The sequence below is a fragment of the Pleurodeles waltl genome, chromosome 9, assembly GCF_031143425.1.
Source record: "Pleurodeles waltl isolate 20211129_DDA chromosome 9, aPleWal1.hap1.20221129, whole genome shotgun sequence".
Classification (NCBI taxonomy): domain Eukaryota; kingdom Metazoa; phylum Chordata; class Amphibia; order Caudata; family Salamandridae; genus Pleurodeles; species Pleurodeles waltl.
The window spans coordinates 631393677-631416267 of record NC_090448.1 but is presented as its reverse complement, the minus strand read 5'-3'; the positions used below and the strand labels follow the sequence as shown (position 1 = coordinate 631416267).

General features: G+C 42.5%; 1 protein-coding gene across 3 annotated transcripts in view; it reads left to right on the top strand.

Annotated features, from left to right (window-relative positions):
- Positions 1 to 22591, top strand: part of FKRP (fukutin related protein) — a 52839-nt gene that overhangs the window by 17095 nt on the left and 13153 nt on the right. The window contains exon 1 of one of the 3 annotated variants that reach the window (XM_069207664.1): positions 5695 to 5812. The exons of the other annotated variants lie outside the window; for them this stretch is intronic. The gene's annotated coding sequence lies outside the window, so the exon portion shown is untranslated. Of the gene's footprint in view, positions 1 to 5694; positions 5813 to 22591 lie in introns of those variants that run through there. 3 annotated transcript variants of the gene reach the window in all.

The window sequence follows — 22591 nt, the reverse complement described above, 5'->3', positions numbered from 1 at the left end:
TCCCTTTTTAAACATAGGGACAAGCGTGGCCAATTTCCATGACTTGAGTATTTCACCCACTGCTGCACTTCTTAGAAAATTTGTTAACATGGGGCCCGCAATTCAATGTCTGATTTAAAAAGATCAACTGGGACCCCATCCTGCCCGGGCACTTTTCAGTGGGCTGATTTATTTATTGCCAGAGCTACCTTGCGTCCCCCAATCGGGGTGTCTAAGGGTATTGGAACCAGTTCTGTTCGGGAAAGATTATCTAAATTATCCAATAAAAGTTGCTGTCTTTCAGCAGCCTGAAAAACACCCTTAAAATGGGATACCCACTGAGCTTCCAGGATTATGACTTCCACTTTCAATGTCTCATAACAAGAAAAACGGATTATTTATGGGTTCCCAGAACCTAGAACTATCCCTTAAAGAAGCAGCTGCGCTCAAATCCTCCCATGCCGCTTCCCGTATTTCCCTCTTCCTTTCCTCCATGACTCTCTGGTACTCTTACCTAACCTTTTGAACATCTATAGGGTTACGTTGGGTTAGTTTAAGAGCCGCTTTTAGTTGTCTGTGAGCTGTAGAACAATGCGTTGAACCATTGATGTGGAACTGACTCTGGAATAGGTCTATGGGTAACTGGATCATCTGAGATAAACTCGTATTACCTTTTAAATTGCTTTAAAATGGAAACACAACTGGATTTTTCCTCTAGACACACAATAATAGACAATTCTCTGAATATATCTGCATGGGTCCATGTTTGTCCATTTAATCCCAAGACCCTTATTCTTTGTAAAAGACATTTTACACTCCTTAGCTCCATGATTCTTACTGAGTTTTAGTGCTAGTGTAGTTCGTACAGGGTCATGGGCTCAAAGGCAGCTTGCCAGAATTTTACAATCTGACACATGATAGGTGGCATCTGCTGATACCAATATGAAATCTAAAGTGCTCCTTTTGGCCCCACGTAAATGTTGGGATCAGCTCTGTGGAATTTGCCTCACTCATAATTACTAAATCGTGTTTCAAAGCCAGATTATTGAGACTGGCCCCAACTCTAGTATGTTTAAAATGTGCCCTATTTCTACATTCATCCCCTGGAATACCACACAAACGGTTATCTCTGTTTGAGCAAAAGGTAATGTTAAAATCCTCAAGCCATATCAGGTTTAATTTCTCTGTCAAATGAAGAAAAAAGACATCTAAGGATTCATCTGAATCATTAATTCCTTTACATGCTTCATGGTTAAAAATGTTGTTATAAAGGTTTATCAACAAAATGTCTTGTTCTTCAGCTAACAACATCAAAGAAACCAAGAACTGAGGCGAAGACCATTTAAAAACAACATTAACTTGAGGGATTTTCACAGAACAAACATAGCGAGATGCCCTTGTGCCCTTCCTGCTGATGACACCAATGCAGGTTGGAACAAAGGGAAAATTACATCTATCAGTCATAAAGTGAATCAGTTAGCCCATTCATGTATACAGTACTAAGTCTACACACTGGGCGAAATGGTGGTAAAGTGTGCTGTTTCCATTTACTTCTTACTGTATTCACAGGTAGAATTCGATATCTAAATTGTAAGTAAAGTGATAAGTGATCATGCTAGCAGGGGTTCTGTCTGATCCATAAATTTTCCAAGTGTTAAAGTGCATTTAATATCCAAGATCCGCTCAGTTAAAATGTCATGTGTGAAATAATTAAAAATGGTGCGCTGAATGTAGTCCCAAAACATTGTCTTTAGGATTAATGCTTTATCTTCAGCCATAGTCTTTAGTTTTTCTGAAATTTCTTTCAAATCTAATTTATGCAATCAATGTTTAACCTTCTTAAGCCAAGGGGTGTGTCCACCTCTCTATCCAATGCCTCTACCACTGCAACAGCTTCTTTGATAGGGATCTGTGTCTTGCCTGCCCAAAGCCTAACCCACAACACTAAGGTTTTTAAAGCAACAACATAGATGATGTTTTTCATATCAAGGCGCACTGGAACAAGCAGTGTACTCTGTGGCAAATTTATTATCAACCAACTCCAATACCTTGCTCGGTTCCAAGCCCCGCAGTTCTGCCCTGTGTAGGGCTGCACCCAACCCGCTAGTACGGTATAGTTCAAATGCCAGATAAATGGGGCAGGTGGAATGTGGATCGATTTAATGTTTTTTTACAATTGTCGCTGCTACATGTTGCAATGACATTTGGCTTTTGTGGATCCAGACAGACTATGACAAATTGCTAGATAATCTTACCTCCAGATAATCAAAAACCTTGACCTGTTCTAAAATCCTCAGTGCCAACCTCAGCATCCCTTAAAATGACCTGTGTGGCCATAAATTCACAAATTTCGTTTTCAAGCAATTGAGCTCCCGCCAAATTTACTGCATGCATCAGAAAAAATATTTAACATATTCTGAGGGCCCATTGGTGTTTTGGAGATCAACAGCGTATTATCAGCAAAGAGAAGCGCTGATATTAGTTGGCACCCTCATTTTTGGGGGGTCACCTCCATAGTCATCATTATCTTTCTTTCGGCAATGTGCCATGAAAAGCATACAAAATATCACATTCGTAGACATGAATACACTTGAGCATAAAGGAGCAAAATTTAGTCATTTAAAAACTAATACAATTCTATATAAAAAACGTACTACAGTTTTACGGAACAGCAAAAATTTCCAATAAGATCAGAGCCTCCATTAAAAACTTACCAACTCGTAGCAATTTCTGATCCCCAATGCATTTCTAATGAAATTTAGAACTGTGTGACACATATCAATCGTAATTAGTTTCTGTAGAAATTCTAAAGTGGGCCAATAATGCTTAATCCCTGCTTGCTGCAACAAAGGAGTCAGGTAAGTGCTTCTTTGGCCTGAGTACAGGGAGCAAAATAGAATAAAGTGACATGCTCTGTTTTGTGGCATTATCACAGTGGCAAGGTGGTAGATCATGCTACCAGGCACACTGTCTCGAAAGCAACTTTAAAGTCGATGAAATGTAATCTAAAATATGTTAAATGGAGACAATGATTCATGTTCTCAATCCATCCCAGGTACGATTCACTAGATTTCACTGCTGAAAGTTGGACGTATTGCTCAACAGTTTTCATATTTAAAGTACACTGCAACTTCTCTAAACAATAATCAGCATGACAGGATTTCACAATAACCTTAGCGTTGCGCAAAATGTGATTTGGGGATGTAAACATTTCTATAAGGTCCAGTTTGTAAAAACAAAACTTCATATACACCAAACAGGGTATCTCACATTATGTAGCGATAAACAATCTGACATACATGCTCTCACCAAATCTGCTTCCAGATTTTGCCAGCACTTGATTCATAAAATGAGTGGTGCGATATATATCTGGTCACTTACATAAGGTAGGCCCAGCTCCTCGTAGCATCTTACATTTTCAGTATTCTTTGGGACTGTCAGCAACCTGCGTGTAAACCCATTTCCTACATGTTGGAGCATGTCCACTTTTTGGTACCCTCATGCCCCTGCCCTAAAGTGAGCACCAGAGATACATTTTGATTTGTACGGTGCTGTCATTGCTGCCAGGGGTTTATGTTTGAGCCTCCTTGCAAAGCGGAAGATAGCCTCACATTCTTTCCAATTTGTTGCATTTTCATCTGATGGTGTGATTTTCATTTTAAGGATGAGTTGAAAATGATTCCTAAATAGCTAAAATCATTTGCTCTTTTTAAAATTGTACCCCCATACTAAAGTGCTTCAATTTGGTGTTATTGGCCCACATGTCCTGGTATATGATTTTGAATAGTTCACTTTCAGGTTCAGAACCTCCATAAACTCTGAAAAGAGATCTAACAGCTTCTGCAAAGCGTTTGGGGTGCAAGCAATCATGAACGCATCATCTGTGTAAAATTGTATGGGCACAGATTGATCACCTATCTTTGGGACAGCCACATCCGCCCATAATAAATATTCTGTAATGTCGTTAATGTAGTTCAAGAACAACAAAGGGGCTAGAATGCATCTCTGTCTTACACCTCTCACGGACTATTTGAGATGATAGTTCACCTTGCGGACCGTATCTGACTGAGACTTTAAGGTTTGTGATATTTTTGTTGTATTTTAGGGAAAGTAGGTTTGATTCCGCCCCCATTTTCTGCATTATTGCCATAATTTGTTCCTGTTGACTAGTTCAAGGGCACTTGAAAGATTAATGATAGCTATATGAATGCCCCCCCTTTTGCCTTCACATACTCATGACGATGAGTTGTAAGTTTAATATTTGTTCTACAGTCCCTGTACCACTCCTAAACCGATCCTGGATGGGCATTCAAATGGTATTTCTTCCACCCATGTCTCTAGTCTGGCCAAAATCACCCGTCCCAGGATCTTTGCAGCCGCGTCAATTAAAGAAATTGGCCTATAACAGGCAGAGGCCAATTTATCTCCCTTTTTAAACATAGGGACAAGCGTGGCCAATTTCCATGACTTGAGTATTTCACCCACTGCTGCACTTCTTAGAAAATTTGTTAACATGGGGCCCGCAATTCAATGTCTGATTTAAAAAGATCAACTGGGACCCCATCCAGCCCGGGCACTTTTCAGTGGGCTGATTTATTTATTGCCAGAGCTACCTTGCGTCCCCCAATCGGGGTGTCTAAGGGTATTGGAACCAGTTCTTTTCGGGAAAGATTATCTAAATTATCCAATAAAAGTTGCTGTCTTTCAGCAGCCTGAAAAACACCCTTAAAATGGGATACCCACTGAGCTTCCAGGATTATGACTTCCACTTTCAATGTCTCATAACAAGAAAAACTGATTATTTATGGGTTCCCAGAACCTAGAACTATCCCTTAAAGAAGCAGCTGCGCTCAAATCCTCCCATGCCGCTTCCCGTATTTACCTCTTCCTTTCCTCCATGACTCTCTGGTACTCTTACCTAACCTTTTGAACATCTATAGGGTTACGTTGGGTTAGTTTAAGAGCCGCTTTTAGTTGTCTGTGAGCTGTAGAACAATGCGTTGAACCATCGATGTGGAACTGACTCTGGAATAGGTCTATGGGTAACTGGATCATCTGAGATAAACTCGTATTACCTTTTAAATTGCTTTAAAATGGAAACACAACTGGATTTTTCCTCTAGACACACAATAATAGACAATTCTCTGAATATATCTGCATGGGTCCATGTTTGTCCATTTAATCCCAAGACCCTTATTCTTTGTAAAAGACATTTTACACTCCTTAGCTCCATGATTCTTACTGAGTTTTAGTGCTAGTGTAGTTCGTACAGGGTCATGGGCTCTAAGGCAGCTTGCCAGAATTTTACAATCTGACACATGATAGGTGGCATCTGCTGATACCAATATGAAATCTAAAGTGCTCCTTTTGGCCCCACGTAAATGTTGGGATCAGCTCTGTGGAATTTGCCTCACTCATAATTACTAAATCGTGTTTCAAAGCCAGATTATTGAGACTGGCCACAACTCTAGTATGTTTAAAATGTGCCCTATTTCTACATTCATCCCCTGGAATACCACACAAACGGTTATCTCTGTTTGAGCAAAAGGTAATGTTAAAATCCTCAAGCCATATCAGGTTTAATTTCTCTGTCAAATGAAGAAAAAAGACATCTAAGGATTCATCTGAATCATTAATTCCTTTACATGCTTCATGGTTAAAAATGTTGTTATAAAGGTTTATCAACAAAATGTCTTGTTCTTCAGCTAACAACATCAAAGAAACCAAGAACTGAGGCGAAGACCATTTAAAAACAACATTAACTTGAGGGATTTTCACAGAACAAACATAGCGAGATGCCCTTGTGCCCTTCCTGCTGATGACACCAATGCAGGTTGGAACAAAGGGAAAATTACATCTATCAGTCATAAAGTGAATCAGTTAGCCCATTCATGTATACAGTAAAGAGGGTTGGAGAAGGAATGCAACCTTAGCATACTCCTCTAGAGAAATCAGTTTCCTAGTTAGCACACCACCCTTACACCACCCTAATTGTGCAAAATTACCTTGATGCAAACAAATTATAATTTGCAGCAGACCTGAGGGCATTATTATCCCTCAATGCAACCCACAATTTGTCCCGTGGAATTAAATCAAAAGCAGACTTAAGGTCCACACAACATAAAAATGTCACTTACCGATCACAACAACCTTCCAAATGATCACTACTAAAGGCAGAACACCTGACCTAAAGTGCTGTTATATGCCCTAGAGCTGGCCCGCAAATTGGATAATACCTTGTTATCCTCAATCCAAGATTGTATGTGTATCAAAATCTGCTTGCTAAAATCGTTTTGCACGGTATCTATCAAACTAATAGATCTATATTTTATAGGGTCCCCTTTGTTTCCTTTATCTATAAATTGAAATTATTTCAGCACCCTTCCATGTACCTGGTATTTCTGCACCACATGCTACAGCATTTGAGACTGTATTAGGTAAATAACCCCAAATGGTCGACTCTAAACAACAGGGATCTCCAGGAATTCTATTGAGTCCTGGAGCTTTTCCACTTATCATGCTATCAGTGGCAGCTATGGTTCAGCCAGGATAAAGGTTACTATTTTCCCTCCATCTTGGTCCTGAGGCTCATACTGTTCTTTGCTGCCTGTATCAAGTCTCATTTCCCCTTTACCCAGTGAGTATAATTTAAAAAAGATGCTGTTACTAGATCTGAGGTTGTTTGAAAGCAAAAAGTCTGGGGGAAGACAATATTTGATACCCCTTTGTAAAACAGATGCCGAAATAGCTGGCTTTCTTTCAGTTTGGGCGCTCTAGGTAATTTACACAAGTTACCTTCCTCCCAGCATGTCCTGGCATGCAACTGTATCCTACTTTAAGCCACCCTACCCTCTACTATGGCAGTACTGTTATAATTAAATCTGACTTTGCTATCTTACAGTTCTCATTATTCCATGGCGCATCCTAGTTGGAACAGTTTGACAATCTCTACAAATATGTTCCCTAATGGACATGAGTAAGTTGGCAAATTTGTCCGTAGTAGTCAAGTTACCTTGCTCTGAGTTCTCAAACCTAAAGTCCCTGTAAATATCAGCCAGAGACTCTGTGTCAGATTGTACAAAAAGCCATTCTATCCTTCTATCATAATTTGAAGAAAATATAGGGAGATCCAGTATACTAGAGAAATTACTGTTAGTTAGGTAAGGGATATCAGTTAATTCTATGATCAATGCATTATAATTGCTATCAGCTCATTCTAAAACTGTCACATCATGTAGAAATCCTTGGGCCACAAATTGCGAACACCAGTAGATTTCTATTAAAACAAGCATTCTCTTATTAGTGCTGGACAAGAGCAAATAATGTAATGTGCCAACGTTTTATGATGGCCGCACAAACAACTCTCTTCTAAGGTCACACAGTGTGATTTCCAAGATGCCCACATTCAACAACATCTAATCTGCAGAAATCTGATCTTCAAGAATTTTAGCCTTACTGATGGAGAAAGATTAGAATCAGGTAGCTTATGGTCCCATCTTTTCATTTGATGAAGCTACAGAATCAAAATGGTTACAGTAGCTGCACAATAACTAGAGTTTTAAATCAAATGTAGTTCATTTACATGTCTCGTTGAGAAAGAGACAGATCCTCTTCTATAACACTTGATCTAAATACCTGGCCAAAGGATTCTATTTTATCACATTATGTTGTCCATTAATATGTCGCTATATTAAACCTTTAACATTATTCAAGCTGTCATCGATGGCTTTGAAACAAAACTTAGCATTGAGAAAGAAGCAGATTGTTAGAAATCGGGTTTCTAGTTGGCAGAGGTATACACCCTGTCCAACAAAGGACGACAATCGTAGTCAGGGTAAGTCAGATACACAACCTAAATTAACCTGTGCTCACCCTCTGTTAGCTTGGCACAGAGCAGGCAGGCTTAACTTAGCAGGCAAATTGTAAAGTATATGTGCAACACACGTGCAGCCATCACTATGAAAACTCCACAAAAAGACTCCACACCGGTTTATGAAGATATAGGTTATTTATCTGTGTAAATCAAGACCAAAAAAAAAAAATCCAATTTAGTACAGCATTAGATTTTTTCAAAGTTATCGAAACAGTGCTTTTAGCAAGGTACATGGTTTAAAAGGATGTGGGGAATTCTGCGATGTGAATGTGTTTAAATCAATTAAATTACGGTAATACACTGATCGCACTCTTCTCTATAGAGGGGCTGTGTGTTGTGCGGTCCATCAAGTCTCTTCCTCCTGCACAGCGGGAAGAAATGCTGTTAAGGCCACGGGGAAGCAGGAAGTGAGCCGGTGGCTCCAAGAACCCTGAGCACAGTGGGGGGAAGATGTCTGCCAAGACAGGGGAGCTGCAGAAATCGTAAGCACTGGTGCACTTTTCAGGAGTGTGGTGGATAGAGTTGCAGTGTAGGACACGGGGCCTACGGTCATTGTAAACAGTGAGCTCTCTTAAAATCCGTACCTATTAAGACTTTGGTTGTTGCTGTGAAGAGTGTGGTGCTACCGAAGGGACTCTGTGGGGTGACTTATATGTAAGCCTTTAAGGCTAGGCAAGAGGTTTAAAATGCCATGTCCCACAGAGAGGAGGCAGCAAAATTGCATATGCAGGCCCTGCAGTCGCAGGACTGAGAGATGTTTATAGGGCTACATAAGTGGGTGGCAGAACCACTGCTGCAGGCCCACTAGTAACATTTAATTTACAGGCCCTGAATATATGCTATGCCACCTTACAAGTGGCATGCAGATAAATTAAATATGATATGCCAGTTATGGATACACCAATGTTACCACATTTAGGGGAGAAACACAGGCTCTTTAGCAATAGTTAGCAGTGGTAAAATGCTTGAAGTCCTAAGGCCAACAAAAAGATACATAACAAAACAGGAAGTAAAAGGCAACAAGTCTGGGGTAAGACCACCCTGAGGATGCCAGGTCTAACATGGATCATCTGTTATGATACTTGATCTAAATACCTGGCAAAAGGATTCTAATTTATCACACCATGATGTCCATTAATATGTCTCTATATTAAACTTCAACGACATTCACATTGGCATCTCTGGATTTGAAACAAAACTTAGCAAAGTTGGCTTTAACTACTAATTTCTGATTAATCCAAATTCCTGTCATGTGTGCACTATTTTTGAGCACAGTATTAAAATATTGAAACAGCCTACTTTGATCCAGAAAGATGAGATTTTATTGTTGCCATTGTTTCAATCAAGGCACTGAGAGCCTTCACCTCAAACACCACAGTTCCAGCTCCAATGGGGACCGCTGGTTGCTCTCCACCTGGAGGCCACCAGCGATTCATCTTCCTCATCAAGGAAGATGGCTAACCAAATCCTTTTCAAGGAAACGTCCAAGAATCTTCTATTCTTGAGCATGTGCTACAAATACCCTTTCTGAATTAGTGGGTATTAACTTGCCAAGACCTAAAGTAAGACTGTTGTTGCAAAAGACTTAGAAGTGGACACCAAGAAAGAGGGAGCAAGGGTATTTATGTAGCAGCCTGCATGTAACACCAGATCAGGCCAAGAGTTTGATCAGCTGCGCTCTGAACATCAAAGATACAAGGTGTGATCTTCACAGATCAGCGCATTTGCATACTTTGCAATTTTCCATTACCATTTAAACAAAAAGCATTAGCTCACTTTAGGTGTGTGCCAGGGAAGAAGACCTTCTGCTTGCATGTACTACTTTGCTACCTGCTACTTTTCAAGATGTAAGCCACATCTGTGAGCATGGAAGGTTTGTGGAGTCAGTGGGATCCGACATTCAGATTGGGAAGTTTGAGAATGCTTTTTAGTAGCATTCTTCTAGGAGAAGAGAAGTTGAAAGAGTGAGGAGTGAAGACAGTGCTTTTAACCTCATGACGGAGACGAGTACTGCTCCAAACAGGATTTCTAGTTTCTTGCATTGAGCCTTGCGCTTGTGTAGCACTGCTGGGCAGCGATTCGAGGCAATGCACAATAACTTTTTCATCTTTGCCCAAAATATTCCAAGACTGGAGTTAGTATAGTAATATTTGCCTTTCCTTTTTCCACAAAACACTCTGCTGTCTGGAGGACGCAACTGAAGGCAAGAATCTCTAATTCTAGAAATCCAAAATGCTATACATGATTTATACCTAAAAGCTCTTGTTATTTTTTAAGAATGGCATTTGCAAAGCCATATTTTCCACCTTTTTCTCTATTGCTTGTTATAATGTTTGCTAACCTCCCCTCACTGGTAAAACATTCTCTAATTCTGTAATTGCATTGAAATTTCCTGTATTTGCTTCTACCCTTTATTCACATAAGCTACACATTTTAGCTTATCTGCTGAGATAATTACTTGTTTCCAAGCTTGAGGTACTGGGTTTTTCAGAACCGGTACTGATCCGGTAACCCAGTGGTGCCAGGGTACACCCAAAGACCTCGGGTACTTTCCTGATTCAGACCACAGAAACTCAGAGTCTTCTAGGTGAAGTCAAAGATCGAATTTATTGGCTGCAACTAAGTAACAAGCGTCCTAGAAGTACAACAGCACGGTTTGTATGTTCTCAGGAGACTGTGTTTCAATGCAAAGTCAGGTTTCCTTATATACAGTTTTTTAAGCTTCAGGCAAACACTCTTGACATTTTGGTTGGTCATTCAAATGTTTTCACTACAAAGGAAAAAACAGTGTCATGATGAAACCTCATATTTCATATCATCCAACCCATAATAAATTACCCGGCAAGGCCTAGTATTTTACATCAGATAAGTGTGGACCCCCAATAAAAACGGGCACCTCCCCCTCGTAAAGTAAGAAGAAGAAAAGAGCAGGTGCAGGTGTGAGCAAGATTAGGCAGGGTGTGTGAGCGATAATAAGGGTTTTATGGCCTGGTGTGCCTTGATGCTATCTGATTCGGCCACTGGGAGAGGGACTGACCAAACAGGTTTGGCCTGAGGCAATGGTTCCAGCTTGCCCAGGTCAGAGAAAAGTCAATCAAGGTGTACGTGTCCTTGGAATCAAATCTGACTGTATTATAAGCCTATGTGAGGGCAACTTTTAAAAATGGCTGCCGTGTATAAAATGGGAGCCACGAGTGCAGGACGAAAATGGCGATTTCGAGGTGAAAACGCTGCTGGAATTGAGCGAAAATGCTCATGCTTAGTGTACTAGTCATTATCGGTCTTTTGATATTAAAATCGTACTGCTGTGGCAAAGTAAATTACATGGGTCCAGAATTTTTAGAACCACAAACCCTCCTTTTGCCCTTACATAGGCAATAAACCTATTCTCATGCTAATCTGAGTCCAGGTCTATGTTTCTAAAGTCGTTGAGATGTTGCTGTAACATCATCCTAGTATTTAGCTCATCTCTTGGTGCAGGCTTCCTTATGCATGATGTAACACAGAGGCCACATATCGCAGGAGCACACTGCACGCATAGACAGAACAGGAAAAGAATGGCCAAGATCATCCCAATGACCATCAGTATCTTCCATCCCCATGCTGATATCAGTTCCCAGAACCATCCCATTAATGACCAATCTCCTCTATCTAAATGAATAGATTCGGAAATTCTATGCAGTTTGGAGATGGCCTGGTTTACTGTTGGAGCGTTATCTGGGACAAAAACACAGCAACTCGATTGGATCAATGTACATACTCCACCCGGGTCTGCAAGTATGACATCTAATGCGACCCTGTTCTGAAGGGTCATAAGACGATCCGACTGGAGCTCAGCAGTCAAGTTACCAAGGGCACCAGCGGTTTCAGCCACGGTGGATTCAACCACTCTTATCAATTGCCTTATGCTCCTGCTGTTACCTATTTGTCCCCAGAACGGCAGAAAACCCTTTACGAAGTCCCCAAATTCTTGTCCTGCAGTGTCTTCTTCACTGAAGACGCCTCTAACTATCCTTGTCTTGTGGTAATCTGCCGCTGCTGTGTAGGTAGGGGGCAACAGGAACGAAACGAAGCATGTGCCCGAAAAGTCAGGGGGCAACCATGTAAAGGCTCTATCATGGCAGATGAAATAGGTACCCTTAGCTGCCAAGAGCGGAGGGGAGGTCTGAGATGCGAAGACATGTCTCAGTGCAGACGCTTTCCCCTAGCTGAGCTCTGGGATTCTTGCCAGTACCTTGCAGACACAGGTGACCCTGATGGGGTACAACCCAAATCAGGGAAGATATCTTAGCTTGCTGTTTCTCACTCATTGTGGCTTCATATCCGGTCATGTTCCATCCTATATATGCTATCGTCTCATCTCTGGGGATAGTCTCGTAGAAGATATTGTCCTTCATCATGTCTATGATACCTTTAACTAAAGCATTTTTCTTAGGGTTGTCTTCTGCAAAACGTAGGGGGTAGTGTGCATAGATGAATATCGTTCAGAATGCCCACACGGAACCATTGTGGCTGAAAGGCAGGATCAGATAAGGGATACCTTTATCTGCTGTGTGAGGCATAAGGCCACACACCCAACAGTTAGTTGTATTTATCACTAGTTGGTGTTGGTGCAAAAGCTGGATGAAGGAGTTATTAATGAACTCTAGTCTCCTAGCAGATTCGTGTTTAGGGAGGAGTTGAAAAGAATGTGGGGAAACAGTGGAAGGAGGAGGTGTAGACGAGGTAGTGGGTGCCAATATCACGTTAAAACAGAATAAAACATATCCTATAAAAAACATAAGTATACTAAATAACATAAAAATGCACAGCATCAAAACCGTTTCCTGGTTATCGTTTCACATATTCTCTTCTTGCAACTCAGTCTTTCAACATGTTCTCCATTTTGGAAAGATTCCATCCTCTAACCGTTGCCGTTCGTGGCGGTTGGTTTACTTCACTTAGGAGTGTTCTGAATGTTCCAGCCCGCCCTAGAACAAACCAGACCTGTAGACCTTGTGTCCACAGGCTACCCCCCTAAGTCTTTTCAGCCACGATCCTACAGCTGAACCCGGATGGAGGTTCGAAAAAACACAAAAAACAAAAAGTCATTCAAAAATAATTTTCCATATTGGAGAACTTTGCTAAAGGGAAGAAAAGTAAACTGTTTTATTTGTCCTTTATTCTTGGTCGTAGATTATAACGGTTAGTCCCAGGTATCGTGTGGTCCTGAAAAAGGAGTTCAGGTTCTGTAGTGTCCAATCGAACTGACGGTGATACTGCTGATTGTAAAATGTCATCACTTTTTTTCTCAGTGAGTGTTCCTTTTATGCGTGCATCGCTGAAAGGCAGAAAACGTGGCACGGTTTCAGTCTCTGAGTCGGCGACACCTTCCTGGACCCACCGGTCATATGGCAGAGGTAGGGGTACCCTTTTGCAATGGGTCCCATGGATCCAGTGTTTCTTCCCTTCTACTCGAACAGCTGATCTTGTGGAGAGAAGAACGAGGTGCGGTCCGGTCCACCTGGGCTGCTCGTTTTTGGTTCGCTGAAAGTTCTTTATTAAAACCCAGGATCCAGGCTCAATGGGATGACCTGGAGATTCAGAGTCCGGAGGCAGGGTGTCGTGGACCTGTTGATGTAAAACACGCAATTTAGCCGTCAATTCATACAGATAGTTTAGCAAAACAGGATGCTCTATCTCGCTAAACTTCTTGGGCCTGGGCACTCCCCATATATTGGCCGGGCGGCCAAAGACTATTTCATAAGGGCTAAGTTTCACTAGTGAATGCACAGTCATTCTGGTTGATAGGAGTGCTAAGGGTAGAGCGTCAGGCCATTTAAGACCAGAGCTCGCTTGTATCTTGGCCAATTTTAGCTTTAGAGTGCCATTATAGCACTCCACTAATCCAGCTGATTGGGGGTGATTTGCCGCGTGAAACTTTTGGTTTATGCCTAGCCCTTCGCATACTTTCTTCATCACTTGACCCACAAATTCACTTCCATTGTCACTCCAGATCATTCTCGGCATTCCGAATCTAGGGAAGAACTCTTTCACAAGGGCTTTGGCTGTGGATAGCGCAGTATTGTCTTTTAGGGGATAGGCTTCCACCCATCTTGAAAAGGCACAAACAACAACGAGTACGTATTTTAAGTTGTTGCACCTCTCCATGTGGATGAAATCTAGCTGCAAAACCTCAAACGGATACGTAGGAGGTGCAAAATGACCAGCTGGAGTTGGGGTTCCTCTACCAGGGTTGTGTTTCAGGCATACCATGCAATTTCTAACCACATTTTCTGCGCACTTGGGAATTCCTGCATTTTGCCATACTGGGGCCAACAACTTACAAATCCCTTTCACACTGATGTGAGCCATTCCATGAGCCATTGTAACTACTGCAAGCACATACGCATCGGGTAGCAACCATCTCTGATGTTCTGACAACTCGACCCAACAACCATTCGCATCCAATTTACTGTACTTTCTCTCCACACACTCAATTCTCTCTCTGTGGCTTCAGCTTGAATCGATTTCACGCTTTCTATCGGGTCTTCACACATTCCAACATCACCAATCCATCTTGCAGGGCCCGTGACATACATTCGGCTCATCACATTCCTTGCCGTCTCTTTTGCGACCTCGTCAGCAAATGCATTCCCACGACCAACATCATCAGTCACCTTTTTATGTGCGCTACTCTTCACAATCACAACTTGCAACGGTAAAGTAAGTGAATCAAGGAGCTCATTTACCAACTGACCATGCTGTATTTTAGTTCCATGCAAGGTCAGGAACCCACGTTCCTTCCACAAACGCCCAAAACTATGGGCCACACCAAACGCATATTGGCTATCGGTATAGATAGTCACTTTCATTCCTTTTGATACTGTACATGCTCTTGTTAGGGCTATTAGCTCAGCTGCTTGGGCTGAATTGTGTGGGATACGTGCAGCTTCAACAATCGTACACAAAGTTGTCACAGCATACGCTGCAGTCGTGTCACCATTCGTGAGCTTAAAGCATGAACCATCCACCCACAAAGTACCATCACTCTTTGCAAGGGGAGTGTCCAGAAGGTCTATTCTCCCTTTCGTTTCTTCTTCTGTTCTATGGAGACAATCATGTTGTTCAGAAGTATCTAACTCCGTCACAATTGGCAATAACGTAGCTGGGTTAAGTGTAGTGCATCTTTTTATATGTACATGGCTCGCTAACAATGTCAACTCGTAACCTGACAATCGAGCACTAGTTAAATGCTGTGTCTTGGTTCTGTTTAACAACGTGTCCACTGCATGTGGAACCATTACGATTAATGTGTTATTCATCACTAAACCAGCAGACTGTCGGATAGAAACAGCAGCTGCCGCTGCCGCTCTTAAGCAGCTCGGTAGTGCCTTAGCTACTGGGTCTAAGGTTGAAGAGAAATAGGCACATGGACGCTCCCTGTCTCCAAACTGTTGTGTCAAAAATGCTAACGCACAACCTTCTTTCTCATGGACATACAATGTAAAAGGCTTGCTGTAGTTGGGGGTACCCAACACAGGAGCTGAACATAATGCATCACGTAATTCGACAAAACTTTTCTGACAATCTTCAGACCATGGGACGGGATTTGGTGTATCTTTACAAGTTAATGCCACCAAGGGTTTGGCTATTAACGAAAAATTAGGTATCCATTGTCTGCAATATGATGTAATACCCAAGAAAGCACGCACTTCTCTCTGTGTTCTTGGCACACTCATTGCTGCAACAGCCCTGATTCTCTCTGGGGTCAGTTGCCTTCCCTCCTTCGAAAAGAGATGACCTAAATAGGTCACTTCTTTTTGACAATACTGTAACTTTGAAAGGGACACTTTGTGGTGTAAATCAGACAAATGACGCAATAATGACAATGTTGCTTCTTTGCAGATCTCCTTAGTATCTGCAGCAACTAGCAAATCATCGACATATTGAATGAGAGTGGCGCCATCAGGTAACATAAGAGTGTCAAGCTGTGCTTTCAAAGCCTGACTATAGATAGATGGACTTTCACAATAGCCTTGAGGAGCTCTCTTAAATCTGAAGCTTCGTCCTCCCAAATTGAAGCCAAAAATGTCCCTGCTCTCTTCTGCAATAGGGATGCTGAAGAAAGCATTTTTCAGGTCTATCACTGAAAACCAAGTGGCTGAAGCTGGAATCATTGTCAACAATGCAGTGATATCGGGGACGACTGGAAACTGTGGCACAACTATTTTGTTCACCTCTCTAAGATCAATTACAAACCTATAAACAGGTGGCTGAGTAGGGTCAGTATGCTTCAAGACAGGCAAAACAGGACTATTGCAAACGTTGCCTCTTGTCTCTTCAATTACATCCTTCTCAATCAGATCACAAATAATTGCTAACAACGCTTTTTCCCCTTCACTAGAGATCTTGTATTGGGGAATACGTGGCATTTTAACATTGGCTTTTAATGTTATCACATATGGCTGAATTTCCAAAAGACCTACATCATTAGGTCCAGTAGCCCAAAGAGTATTAGGAAGAGACGAAAATTCTGGTGGAAATCTGTCCTTTGACAAATACATTGGTGAAACCACTTTCTTACCCAATGTGAGTTGCACTCCAGAAGGAGAGCAATACAATGTCTCATACAATCTCTTTAACAGATCTAATTCTAACAAGTTCTTGCCACAACCTGTCGTCAAAATAAGGGGTGTTTCAAATTTACAAGGTCCAACAGAAAGAGATATAGGGTTAGAAATCGGATTTCTAACTGGGGCGCCGGAAAACCCTACTGATACATTTGTTTCGCCAGACAAAGGTGCGCCAGGGAGTTTTGAGTGCATAATAGAACTCTTGGTAGCACCAGTATCCAACAGAAAAGGTTCTGACACACCTGATGCAATCACCTTAACATAAGGCCCACTCTGATCTACTGGAACTGAAACAACTCCCTCTCTTTGTCTATGGCTGTCCTAGCAATCATTACTGTCCAAATGCTCATCCTCTGTATAGTAATCATCAGTATAGTACTGAGCCGTCCTACCAGATGCATTAACCTGTTGATCAAATCTGTTCATTGAGTTTTGAGGGGGGAATGGGCGCGCGCTCTGGGGAACATATCCACGTCCTCTTCCTCTAGGTGCTTGTGGAACACCTCGACCTCTTAAACCAGAAGTACCATTTGCGTGCTGTAGCAAAGCAGGGCAATTATACTTGAAATTACCCTCTTCCTTGCAATATGAACACTGATTGGGACCTACTGGGATACATGGTTGAGCATACTCGGTTCTTTGCGAGTTTCTCTGAAACGGTTGGGGCTGATAGTTATTCTGATAGTTGTTCTGATAGTTACTCTGTGCACCACTATTTTGACCACCACGTGGCGGGTACGCTTGTTGTAACAGAACCTTCGTTTTCAATTCTTTCGTTTTCTTCTCTACTCTATCTCTCTCATCTTTATCACTATTTTCGTAGTACTGTGCAGTAGCCAATATCTGCGCTGAAGAGGAAACTGCCCAAGAACTTTCTGAATCTTTTAACTTTTTACACAACTCAGGAAGCAGATTATGCACAAATTTATCGACGAACAAACGTTGACCACCTTCCGTGCTCATATCTTGACCACTGTGGTCCACAAACGTTTCTTCAAACCTGGTGAAGAAATCTGATACCGTTTCTTCTTTCTTTTGCTTACGTGCAGACAATTTATCCCAGTTTACACGCATCGGAGGTATTATAGTTTTCATGTAATCAATAATCCTACCAGGAAGCTCTGTCACTAAAGGCTCAGGTTTAGCACCACCAATTTGTCGGGCATCTGCAGCAGCAATATTAGCCCATGTGTCACCTAACTCTTGAGCATGGTCTGTATGGCGAATCTTTCCCCATAAAGGCTGTGGAACAACATTCCCAAACAACATGTCTATGTCAGCTAAATTCATAATGCAAGACCCCGCAGTCTGTGACAATTCCTTGTAATACCCTGTAGGATTCTTACGGGGACCAGGCAATGTCTGCTTAAGGGCTAAAACTTCAGCTCGCTTCCATGGAACGTGTACCCATACACGCTGGAAATGAGGCAGGACAGGTGGGTTAGCATTTGGGTCCCCTTCCCTCCATTGTGGGGGAACTTCTCTCATGGGGTACTGTTTCCCTTTCTTTTTAGCAGAAGAATCATATTTAAACAATAACCTGGAAACACCTTCAGTCCTAAACGACAATAACATTGCAACTGCTTTCTCGACATCTGAACCCACAATCAAACCTGTCGCAAAATCGAACCGTACACGACACAACTTAGGCGGATTGGGCTCCAAACCATTTTCCTCTAAATCCTCAGAAAGAAAAGTACACATTTTCTCAAAAACGTATCTCTGTTTCGGTTCTTCCCACTGATGGAAGACATCCATAACAGACTCTAGTTCATATCTTGCTGGTTCAGTAACCCATTTATGCACCAAATAATTCAGTGTCTCTTTCTCCCTACCATCAGGCAATTGGCTACGCAATTGTTTACGCTCTGAAACTGGGGTCGTAGCTAATGACCCAAAGAGAGGGGATAAAAGACTAGTCACAGTGTTTGTCATTCTCTGACGGACAGAGGGAGAGGTTGACAAATGAACAGGAGGAAAAACAGAATGAGACAAGGCAGAGACAGAAGCAGTGTCAGAAGCAATACCAGGAGTGGTAGTCGCTATAGTAGTCAAAGTTGTAGGAAGTAAAGGCAGAGCAGATGTCAAAGCCGGTGGCCCTTGAGGAGGCTGCACCGGAGGAATAGGAATGAACTGAAGAATAGCTGGTGGGTGCTGTGGAGGAGCAGGAGGCAATGCAACCACTGGTTGTGCAACTAGAGGTTGCAGAGGTGCCGTGGCATTCGGCGCATAGGGTGGTGGCGAACATAGCAAATGCGACATTAGGGGATCTTTTTCAGAGTCTTTTGCTGCATCTTGCTGAAGAGGCGGCAAAACTGGATAGCATTTATCTACTGTCATTTTATGTCGCCTATGCAACTGCTCATTCAACTGTTCTACTTCGTTATCTTTAAACTGTATAGCAGCTTGCATAATCGAAATACCTTTTTCTCTCTTATTTTTCTTAGCTAATTTAATTTCCTTTTGCTTGGCTTCCTTACACCATAAGCGGAAAGAATCAAACATTGCCGGCCGGGCTTTCTTCTTAAAAAGTCTAACTTCGAGGTTATCTAAGATTTCTGTGTCAAAGCTACCATTTTGGGGCCATTTTAAAACACCATCTTTTCTGGTGTAACGGATCCATACTTCATTATATGTGATGGGGCCTACTCCGTGCTTCACATATAGTTCATAGGTTGGAGTTCCAATCGGAGGAACCGGACATGAGTCCTCCAACTGGGAGTCCCTTTTACAACCAAGACAAAACAAATTTCCAAGTCTGCTAAGACCAGGCATCTTCGCTCACTAGTCTAGCTTCAAACTTCAAAGGATTATCGTTTACGATAGTCTCGTGAATACACGAGTCCTTTGGCTTTGGTACTTGCAAGTTCCAAATCAAAGTGATCCCGAAGGGATACCAAACCAAATGTCCAACTAAGGACCAAACCAAGTGTCCAACTAAGGACTTGGAGACGCTCCACTTATACTTAACTGAAAATATCGATGACGTCACCAGAAGACTCGTCTTATCGTTTCGCTCTACCAAACATCAAGGGTCCAAATCAGGGCGATAGCCAGGGCAGCAGTCCTTCGTAGCCGTCGGGAAGCGGGGAACCTCGCAGCAAAGACTTTCGGACCACGTCGACATACAGGGGTCGATGAAGTGGCGGCCTTCCTCCAGAATTTTCACACGAAGCTCCTCACGGACCTCAGACTTGGACCGGTACCGCTGGCATTGCCCCACGTTGGGCGCCAACTGAGGTACTGGGTTTTTCAGAACCAGTACTGATCCGGTAACCCAGTGGTGCCAGGGTACACCAAAAGACCTCGGGTACTTTCCTGATTCAGACCACAGAAACTCAGAGTCTTCTAGGTGAAGTCAAAGATCGAATTTATTGGCTGCAACCAAGTAACAAGCGTCCTAGAAGTACAACAGCACGGTTTGTATGTTCTCAGGAGACTGTGTTTCAATGCAAAGTCAGGTTTCCTTATATACAGTTTTTTAAGCTTCAGGCAAACATTCTTGACATTTTGGTTGATCATTCACATGTTTTCACTACAAAGGAAAAAACAGTGTCATGATGAAACCTCATATTTCATGTCATCCAACCCATAATAAATTACCCGGCAAGGCCTAGTATTTTACATCAGATAAGTGTGGACCCCCAATAAAAACAGGCACCTCCCCCTCGTAAAGTAAGAGGAAGAAAAGAGCAGGTGCAGGTGTGAGCAAGATTAGGCAGGGTGTGTGAGCGATAATAAGGGTTTTATGGCCTGGTGTGCCTTGATGCTATCTGATTCGGCCACTGGGAAGAGGGACTGACCAAACAGGTTTGGCCTGAGGCAATGGTTCCAGCTTGCCCAGGTCAGAGAAAAGTCAATCTAGGTGTACGTGTCCTTGGAGTCAAATCTGACTGTATTATAAGCCTATGTGAGGGCAACTTTTAAAAATGGCTGCCGTGTATAAAATGGGAGCCACGAGTGCAGGACGAAAATGGCGATTTCGAGGTGAAAACGCTGCTGGAATTGAGCAAAAATGCTCATGCTTAGTGTACTAGTCATTATCGGTCTTTTGATACTAAAATCGTACTGCTGTGGCAAAGTAAATTACATGGGTCCAGAATTTTTAGACCCACAAGCTTCTTAAATTTTCCTTTTCAGCTTCCACAAAATCCTTTGCTTCCCTGAGAGTTCAACAGAAGGCAAGAAACTCAAATGATAGAAATCTGAAATGTTTTGCTTGATTTATAGTTACGAATAATACAGTGATACACAAAATATGATATAATACCCGTAAAAAACATACAAAAGTCTACTCTTGTATGTGTTTATGCTGGAGACAAAAAGCACTGGAAGGGCTTCATGCTGATAAGATAGGGTCAGTGAAAGCTTTACTATTATTATCTTTATTGTTGGCTGTAATGCTGGACTTACTAAGTTATAAAAGAAACCCCCTGATAGCAAAATTATGACAGCTTGTATGCGATTTTGAAGAACGGCATATGTTACTCCCCATTTCTTTCAGTCAAATGCCAAGATACTTCTAGGCTGACCCTTTTTCAGTTTTAGTTTCCCCCGAATACCAAACGCTTTTCCCACTCTCCCTCACACCAGACACAATGATCATTGTCCTTGTATGAAAAATCTCCAGATTGTTGTCAAGAATAGAAGTTTATAAAATGTTCTATCTCAATAGAGATTTACACCAGCAAGCCCAATGACCACTGTGTCATCTCCATATTGGCTCAGTGGTACTGGATGAGTACCCAGTAATGAAGGATCAAACACCTTAAATAAGTAGCTGCCATGTTCAGTAGTATATACACTGTATGTAAGGCAGAGGAGTTAGAATTCAATACTGTTTGTGTTCATGAAACAATACTAACCACAGAGAAACATAATTACTCATGCCCTGAATAATGTGGACCCATGAGTCCCGACAGACCATTGAATTGTCACCAACGAAAGATTTGTTTATCCCGCAATTAGCTCCTCTGTAAAATACGATGTACTATCAGTCAAACACTGCACAGTATAGTGCATGCAGTATTGTAATCGCATGTTCCTAGTTTGCGTAATGTAATGAATCATAGAGAACGTTCCATGCTATCGTCAGTAGTTATGCAAAATGGATGGAACCGTACCAGAGACGGAGAATCACCAGCAGTCTACATTTGAAGTTCCTTCAGTAAAATCTAGGCATAATGGTTCACTTCTTCATTGAGCAATTCTTTCAGGTGGTAATTTGCGGGTATGGAGGGCTCCCCATCTAGAACAATGGTTGAAGATCTATCTCCTTCAGCTTTCAGGAATCTGACCTTTTACGCAGCATACTACATAGCGGCACTGACAGTGGAAACCAAAAGCTTATTTGCCTCAGATACTTGCTTGTTTCCACACTTCTTAAAACTCAAAGTGTTATACAATTCTGTTAATGAGAACACCAAGCCTTGGGGGGCGGAGCTTGCCGAGCTGCATGATGGCCGCACAGTAGCGGAGCTCCGCCGGCTACCCAACGATCCTGACAAAATCCTGTGGGCCACACACATCGGGGCCGGACGACCTGGGCCTGGTGAAAACGTGACGGCGCTGGCGCCCGCTTGCAGGCATGCCGCGGGAGAGACCCTGCGGAGATTTGGGGTGAGCCCGGCTGCGCCCGAAACCGGAGGAGTGGTGCGACCGGGAGCGTCCCTGGACATCACAGTGGGGCGGTGATGGTCCCCGAGTGGTACTGGTCGCGCACATCGGCGCTCCACGGCGAGATCAGCTTTGCAGTGGGAGCTGAGGAGCAGTGAGGAGGCCCAGAGGTGAGGCACACCAACAAGGCAGATAGTAGCGCAGAAACCCACTGCTCTCTCGGTAAACAGAGCCAGGTTGGGCTGCCCGGCATGGGCATGGATGAAAGGAGACCAATGGTGATGCTGCAGAGCTGGCCAGCGCAACTTAGAACGCAAACTCAAAATTAACGTAGGAGGGCCCCTGTGAATGCAGATTTCAACGCGCTGAATATTACCGGACCCCAGGTGGGTCATAGCGACTTTGGGGACCAGCAGGAAGACACCAGTTGATGCGAGGCGTGCCTCGATTGAACATACCCGGTCCTGGCCCTCTGATCGGTGGTACTAACCATGTGGAGAGGCCCTCG